Source organism: Arachis hypogaea, chromosome 11, assembly GCF_003086295.3.
Source record: "Arachis hypogaea cultivar Tifrunner chromosome 11, arahy.Tifrunner.gnm2.J5K5, whole genome shotgun sequence".
NCBI classification, from domain to species: Eukaryota; Viridiplantae; Streptophyta; class Magnoliopsida; order Fabales; family Fabaceae; genus Arachis; species Arachis hypogaea.
The window spans coordinates 116992359-117000755 of NC_092046.1; positions in this window are offsets into that span (position 1 = coordinate 116992359).

Sequence of the window (8397 nt, forward strand, 5' to 3'; positions counted from 1 at the left end):
TTAAAATTTGAAATTCATGCACTTCTTTTTCTTTTTCAATTAAAAACATTTTTCATTTTAAGAGAGGTGATGGATTCATTTTCATAGCTTTAAGGCATAGACACTTAGACACTAATGATCATGTGATAAAGACACAAACATAAATAAACATAAAGCACAATTTTCGAAAAATAGAAAATAAAGAACAAGGAAATTAAAGAATGGGTCCACCTTAGTGATGGCGGCTTGTTCTTCCTCTTGAAGATCTTATGGAGTGCTTGAGCTCCTCAATGTCTCTTCCTTGCCTTTGTTGCTCCTCTCTCATGGTTCTTTGGTCTTCTCTAATTTTTTAGAGGAGGATGGAATGCTCTTGGTGCTCCACCCTTAGTTGTCCCATGTTGGAACTTAATTCTCCTAGAGAGGTGTTGATTTACTCCCAATAGTTTTGTGGAGAAAAATGCATCCCTTGAGGCATTTCAGGGATTTTATGATGAGGAGTTTCCTCATGCTCTTGTCCATGAGTGGGATCTCTTGTTTGCTCCATCCTTTTCTTAGTGATGGGCTTGTCCTCGTCAATGAGGATGTCTTCCTCTATGTCAATTCCAACTGAGTTGCAGAGGTGACAAATGAAGTGAGTAAAGGCTAACCTTGCCACAGTAGAGGACTTATCCGCCACCTTGTAGAGTTCTTGGGATATAACCTCATGAACTTCTACTTCCTCTCTAATCATGATGCTATGAATCATGATAGCCCCGTCTATAGTAACTTCAGATCGGTTGCTAGTAGGAATGATTGAGCGTTGGATGAACTCCAACCATCCCTAGCCACAAGCTTGAGGTCATGCCTTCTTAGTTGAACCGGCTTCCCTCTTGAATCTCTCTTCTATTGAGCGCCCTCTTCACAGATGTCCATGAGGACTTGGTCCAACCTTTGATCAAAGTTGACCCTTCTAGTGTATGGGTGTGCATCTCCTTGCATCATAGGCAAATTGAATGCCAACCTTACATTTTCCGGACTAAAGTCTAAGTATTTCCCTCGGACCATTATAAGCCAATTCTTGGGGTCCGGGTTCACACTTTGATTATGGTTCTTGGTGATCCATGCATTGGCATAGAACTCTTGAACCATTAAGATTCTGACTTGTTGAATGGGGTTGGTGAGAACTTCCCAACCTCTTCTTCGGATCTTATGTCGGATCTCCGGATATTCGCCCTTTTTGAGCTTAAAAGAGACCTCGGGGATCACCTTCTTCTTGGCCACAACTTCATAGAAGTGGTCTTGATGCACCCTTGAGAGGAATCTCTCCATCTCCCATGACTTGGAGGTGGAAGCTTTTGCCTTCCCTTTCCTCTTTCTAGAGGTTTCTCTGGCCTTTGGTGCCATTAATGGTTATGGAAAAACAAAAAAGATTTAGCTTTTACCACACCAAACTTAGAAGGTTGCTCATCCTCGAGCAAAAGAAGAAAGAAGAGAGTAGAAGAAGAAGAAATAGAGGAGATGGAGGGGGCTTTCGTGTTTCGGCCAAGGGGGATAGGTAGTGTGTATGTTGTGTCAAAATGAAGGAGTGAAGATGTGTTTATATAAGAGTGGAGAGGGGGGTATGGTTCGGCCATTATGGGTGGGTTTTGGTGGAAAAGTGGTTTGAATTTGAATGGTGAGGTAGATGGGGTTTATGAAGGATGGATGTGAGTGGTGAAGAGAATGGTGGGATTTGATAGGTGAAGGGTTTTTGGGAAAGAGGTATTGAGGTGATTAGTGAATGGGTGAAGAAGAGAGAGAGAGGTGGGGTAGGTGGGGATCCTGTGGGGTCCACAGATCCTGAGGTGTCAAGGATTTCTCATCCCTGCACCATGTGGCGTACAAAACGCCCTTTGCTGCCAATCCTGGCGTTAAACGCCAGACTGCTGCCCCTTTCTAGCGTTTAACGCCAGCTTCTTGCCCATTCCTGGCGTTAAACGCCAGTCTGGTGCCCATATCTGGCGTTAAACGCCCAGAATGGTGCCAGACTGGGCGTTTAACGCCCATTCTGCTACCCTTATTGGCGTTTAAATGCCAGTAAGTTTCTCCTCTAGGGTGTTCTGTTTTTCATTCTATTTTTCCTTCTGTTTTTGCTTTTTCAATTATTTTTGTGACTTCACATGATCATCAACCTACAGAAAATATAAAATAACAAAAAAAATAGAAATTTAACATAGATAATTAAAGATTGGGTTGCCTCCCAACAAGCGCTTCTTTAATGTCAATAGCTTGACAGTGGGCTCTCATGGAGCCTCACAGATGTTTAGAGCAATGTTGGAACCTCCCAACACCAAACTTAGAGTTTGAATGTGGGGGTTCAACACCAAACTTAAAGCTTGGTTGTGGCCTCCCAACACCAAACTTAGAGTTTGACTGTGGGGGCTCTGTTTGACTCTGTATTGAGAGAAGCTCTTCATGCTTCCTCTCCATGGTTACAAATGGGTATCCTTGAGCTTTAAACACAAGGGAGTCTTCATTCACTTGAATGATCAATTCTCCTTTGTCAACATCAATCACAGCTTTTGCTGTGGCTAGGAAGGGTCTACCAAGGATGATAGATTCATCCATACACTTCCCAGTCTCTAGGATTATGAAGTCAACAGGGATGTAATGGTCTTCAACCTTTACCAAGACATCCTCTATAAGTCTATAAGCCTGTTTCTTTGAATTATCTGCCATCTCTAGTGAGATTCTAACAGCTTGTACCTCAATGATCCCTAGTTTCTCCATTACAGAGAGAGGCATAAGGTTTATACTTGACCCTAGGTCACACAGAGCCTTTTCAAAGGTCATGGTGCCTATGGTACAAGGTATTGAGAACTTTCCAGGATCTTGTCTCTTCAGAGGTAATCTCTGCCTAGTCAAGTCATCCAGTTCTTTGATGAGCAATGGAGGTTCATCCTCCCAAGTCTCATTACCAAACAACCTGGCATTTAGCTTCATGATTGCTCTAAGGTACTTAGCAACTTGCTCTTCAGTAACATCTTCATCCTCTTCAGAGGAAGAATACTCATCAGAGCTCATGAATGGCAAAAGTAAATTCAATGGAATCTCTATGGTCTCAGTGTGAACCTCAGATTCCCATGGTTCCTCATTAGGGAACTCCATGGAGGCCAGTGGACGTCCATTGAGGTATTCCTCAGTGGAGATCACTGCCTCTTCCTCCTCTCCAGGTTTGGCTGTGTGGGTTGTGGTTATGGCCTTGCACTCTCTTTTTGGATTCTCTTCTGTATTGTTTGGGAGAGTACTAGGAGGGAGTTCAGTAATTTTCTTAATCAGATGACCCACTTGTGCCTCCAAATTTCTAATGGAGGACCTTGTTTCAGTCATGAAACTTTGAGTGGTTTTGATTAGATCAGAGACAATGGTTGCTAAGTCAGAGTGGCTCTGCTTAGAATTCTCTATCTGTTGCTGAGAAGATAATGGAAAAGGCTTGCTATTGCTAAACCTGTTTCTTCCACCTTTATTGTTGTTGAAACCTTGTTGAGGTCTCTGTTGATCCTTCCATGAGAGATTTGGATGATTTCTCCATGAAGGATTATAGGTGTTTCCATAGGGTTCTCCCATGTAATTCACCCCTTCCATTGCTGGGTTCTCAGGATCATAAGCTTCTTCTTTAGAGAAAACTTCCTTAGTACTGCCTGTTGCTGCTTGCATTCCAGACAGACTCTGAGAAATCATTTTGACTTGCTGAGTCAATATTTTATTCTGAGCCAGTATGGCATTCAGAGTATCAATCTCAAGAACTCTTTTCTTCTGAGTCGTCCCACTATTCACAGGATTCCTTTAAGAAGTGTACATGAATTGGTTATTTGCAACCATTTCAATAAGTTCCTGAGCTTCTGCAGGCATCTTCTTTAGATGAAGAGATCCTCCAGCAGAGCTATCCAATGACATCTTGGATAGTTCAGACAGACCATCATAGAAGATACCTATGATGCTCCATTCAGAAAGCATGTCAGAAGGACACCTTCTGATCAATTGCTTGTATCTTTCCCAAGCTTCATAGAGGGATTCACCTTCCTTCTATCTGAAGGTTTGGACTTTCACTCTAAGCTTACACAATTTTTGAGGTGGAAAGAACTTTGCTAAGAAGGCATTGGCTAGCTTTTCCCAAGAGTTCAGGCTTTCTTTAGGTTGTGAGTCCAACCATGTCCTAGCCCTGTCTCTTACAGCAAAAGAAAAGAGCATAAGTCTGTAGACTTCAGGGTCAACCCCATTGGTCTTGACAGTGTCACAGATTTGTAAGAGTTCAGCTAAGAACTGATGAGGATCTTCCAATGGAAGTCCATGAAACTTGCAATTCTGTTGCATTAGAGAAACTAATTGAGGCTTAAGCTCAAAGTTGTTTGCTCCAATGGCAGGGATTGAGATGCTTCTCCCATAGAAGTCGAGAGTAGGTGTAGTAAAGTCACCAAGCACCTTCCTTGCATTGTTGGCATTGTTGTTTTCAGCTACCATGGTTTCTTCTTCCTTGAAAAGCTCTGTTAGGCCCTCTAGAGAGAATTGTGCTTTAGCTTCTCTTAGCTTTCTCTTCAAGGTCCTTTCAGGTTCAGGATCAGCTTGAACAAGTATGCCTTTATCTTTGCTCCTGCTCATATGAAAGAGAAGAGAACAAGAAAGTAGGGAATCCTCTATGTCACAGTATAGAGATTCCTTGAGGTGTCAGAGGAAAAGAAGAATTGAAGGAGGAAGTAGAGAGAGGAGAATTCGAACTTATCAAGAGGGATAGAGTTCGAATTGCACCTTGAGGAGGAGTGTTAGTCCCTTAAATAGAAGGATGTGAGAAGAGGGGAAGAATTTTCGAAAATTAATTAAAAGATTTTGAAATAATTAAAAGAAATTTTTGAAAATTTGATTGATGATTTTTGAAAACTAAGATTGGGAAAGAAATAAAGTGATTTTTGAAAAAGATTTTGAAATTAGAAATTAAAAAGATATGATTGAAAATAAATTTTGAAAAAGATGTGATTGAAAAGATATGATTGAGAAGATATGATTGAAAATCAATTTTTAAAAAAAAGAAAGTTTTAAAATTAAAGTTGATTACTTGACTAACAAGAAATTAAAAGATATGATTCTAAAATTTAAAATTTGATCCTTTCTTAATAGGCAAGTAACAACTTGAAAATTTTGAAGTAAATCATTAATTATAGCAAGGATTTTCAAAAATTATAATAATAAAAAAATGGAAAGAAATTGATTTTGAAAGGATATGATTGAAAAGATATGATTTGAAAAATATTTGATTTTGAAAAATTATGAAAATTTGAAAAAGATTTGAATTAAAAACAAAATCTTCCCTCTAGTGTCATCCTGGCGTTAAACGCCCAAAATGGTATCCATTCTGGAGTTTAACGCCCAAAATGCTACCCTTTTGGGCGTTAAACGCCCAGCCAGGGTCCAGGTACCCTGGCTGGCGTTTAAACACCAGTTTTCCTTCTTCACTGGGCGTTTTGAACGCCCAGCTTTTTCTGTTTGATTCCTCTGCTGAATGTTCTGAATCTTCAATTCTCTGTATTATTGACTTGAAAATAATACAATAAAAAAATATTTTTCGAAAAGACATAGTTTTGAAAATATTTTTGAATTTTTAATGATGAGAAACAATAAAAAATGCAACTAAGATCAAATAAACAATGCATGCAAGACACCAAACTTAAAAATTGACACTAAGATACATAAAATATTTTTTATTTTTATGATTTTATAAATTTTTTTGTGATTTTTCGAAAATCATATGGAAAAGAGAATAAAGAGATTCAAAACTTTTAATAAGAATTTCAGGAATCATGCAATGTTAGTCTAAAGCTTTAGTCTAAAAAGATTAGACGTGGCTAGCTAAGCTTCAGCAGGACATTACATTCAGCAGCTAAATTGATGAGAATCAATAAGCTTTTGTGATGATAAGAACATCACCTTGAAACTCTAGAATTCATTCTTAAAAATAAAAAGAAAAGTACCTAATCTAAGCAACAAGATGAACCGTCAGTTGTCCAAACTCGAATTATCCCCGGCAACGGCGCCAAAAACTTGGTGCACGAAATTGTGATCATCAACAATGGCACCAAAGGACTTGGAGCTCTTAAACATGAATCACACTTTGTCACAATTCCGCACAACTAACCAGCAAGTGAACTGGGTCGTCCAAGTAATAAACCTTACGTGAGTAAGGGTCGATCCCACGGAGACTGTCGGCTTGAAGCAAGCTGTGGTCACCTTGTAAATCTCAGTCAGGCGAATTCAGATGGTGATGGAGAATTGATAATTAAAAGATAAATAAAACATAAAATAAAGATAGAGATACTTATGTAATTCTTTGGTTGGAATTTCAGATAAGCGTATGAAGATGCTTTGTTCCTCCGGAACCTCTGCTTTCCTATTACCTTCTTCCAATCATTCATACTCCTTTCCATGGCAAGCTTTATGTTGGGCATCATCGTTGTCAATGGCTACTTCCCATCTTCTCAGTAAAAATGTTCTACGCACGCTGTCACCGCACGGCTAATCATCTGTCGGTTCTCGATCATGTTGAAATAGGATAGTACTTTGTATTAATTCATGAAGGACAGTAGAGCTCCACACCTTAATCTATGGTGTGTAGAAACTCCACCGTTGAAAATACAAAAGTGATAATGGTGTAAGCATGGCCGAATGGCCAGCCTCCAAGGTCTAGGGACTAAACGTCCAAAGATTGAAAATACAATATCAAAAGGTCCTATTTATAGAGAACTAGTAGCCTAGGGTTACAGAAATGAGTAATTAATGCATAAATCTTCTTCCGGCCTTACTTGGTGTGTGTTTGGGCTGAGCATTGAAGCTTCCATGTGTAGAGACTTTTCTTGGAGTTAAACACCAGCTTTTGTGCCAGTTTGGGCGTTTAACTCCAGCTTTTATGCCAGTTTTGGAGTTAAACGCCAGAATTCTTGAGCTGACTTGGAACGCCTGTTTGGGCCATCAAATCTCAGACAAAGTATAGACTATTATATATTGCTGGAAAGCCCAAGATGTCTACTTTCCAAAGCAACTGAGATCGTACCAATTGGGCTTCTGTAGATCCAGAAAATCCACTTTGAGTGCAGGGAGGTCAGGATCCAACAGTATCTGCAGTCCTTTTTCAGCCTCTGAATCAGATTTTTGCTCAGGTCCCTCAATTTCAGCCAAAAAATACCTGAAATCAAAGAAAAAAACACAAACTCATAGTAAAGTCTAGAAGAGTGATTTTTATTTAAAAATTAATAAAAAAATAATAAAAACTAAGTAAAATATACTAAAAACATACTAAAAACAATGCCAAAAAGCGTATAAATTATCCGCTCATCATCGACCTCCTACAAAAAGTTATAGAAGTAATCCTTGAAAGAGACCTAATAAGGGTCCAAGAAAGAGAATTACAAAAATAACTTAGAAAGAGGACGACGTAAAGAAGTCGACCTCCTACGAAAAGTTATAGAAGTAATCCCTGAAAGAGACCTGATAAGGGTCTAAGAAAGAGGATTAAAAAAATAACTTAGAAAGAGAACAACGTAAAGAAGTCGACCTCCTACGAAAAGTTATAGAAGTAATCCCTGAAAGAGACCTGATAAGGGTCCAAGAAAGAGGATTACAAAAATAACTTAGATAGAGGATGACGTAAAGAAGTCGACCTCCTACGAAAAGTTATAAAAGTAGTCCCTAAAAGAGACCTAACAAAGGTCCAAGAAAGAGGATTACGAAATAACTTAGAAGAGATCGACACGATGAAGCCGGTCCACTACAAAAATAACTTGGAAAAAGGACGACGCAAAGAAATCTGTTATGGATAAAATACAAGCAAAAGCAAGCAAATACGAATTGGATCCACGCATCTACGACCTCCAAGTACAAAGCAGTTCAAAGAGGCCGAGTAGCAAGGCTCCAGTATTCTAAAACCCGGAAAGGTGCCAAGACAAGTGCAAACAAGCATGCTATAGAATACAATATTATAAAGCTTTAGGGTCAAGCCCAAAAGCTTGAAAGCCACTTGTTTTTTAAAACAAAAGTTGCTAAACAAGCAACCAAAAGGAGTACCAGCAGTCAGCAAAATATTCAACTATACAAAATAAAGAGTTTTAAAGCCCACAAGCTGGGCCAACTACACAAATATCCAAAGAAAACTCAGCTAAAAGACTTTTTAGCAGCATCAGTCTGGGGTGAAGGAGGGCGAGCCTGGAGAGGCACAACATCCACGGTACCATCATCCCGGTTCAAGATCTGACAGTCCGGATCAGAAACAGAATGACCAACCTCAACCGGAGAAATCGTAGAAGCGGGCACTTTGGCAGAAAGCACAGGGGGAGGATCAACATCATCATCATCTTGGTCGTCAGGGACAATCTTACCATCCCTCACAATATTGTCCAAGCTAAAGAGAGTAAGGTC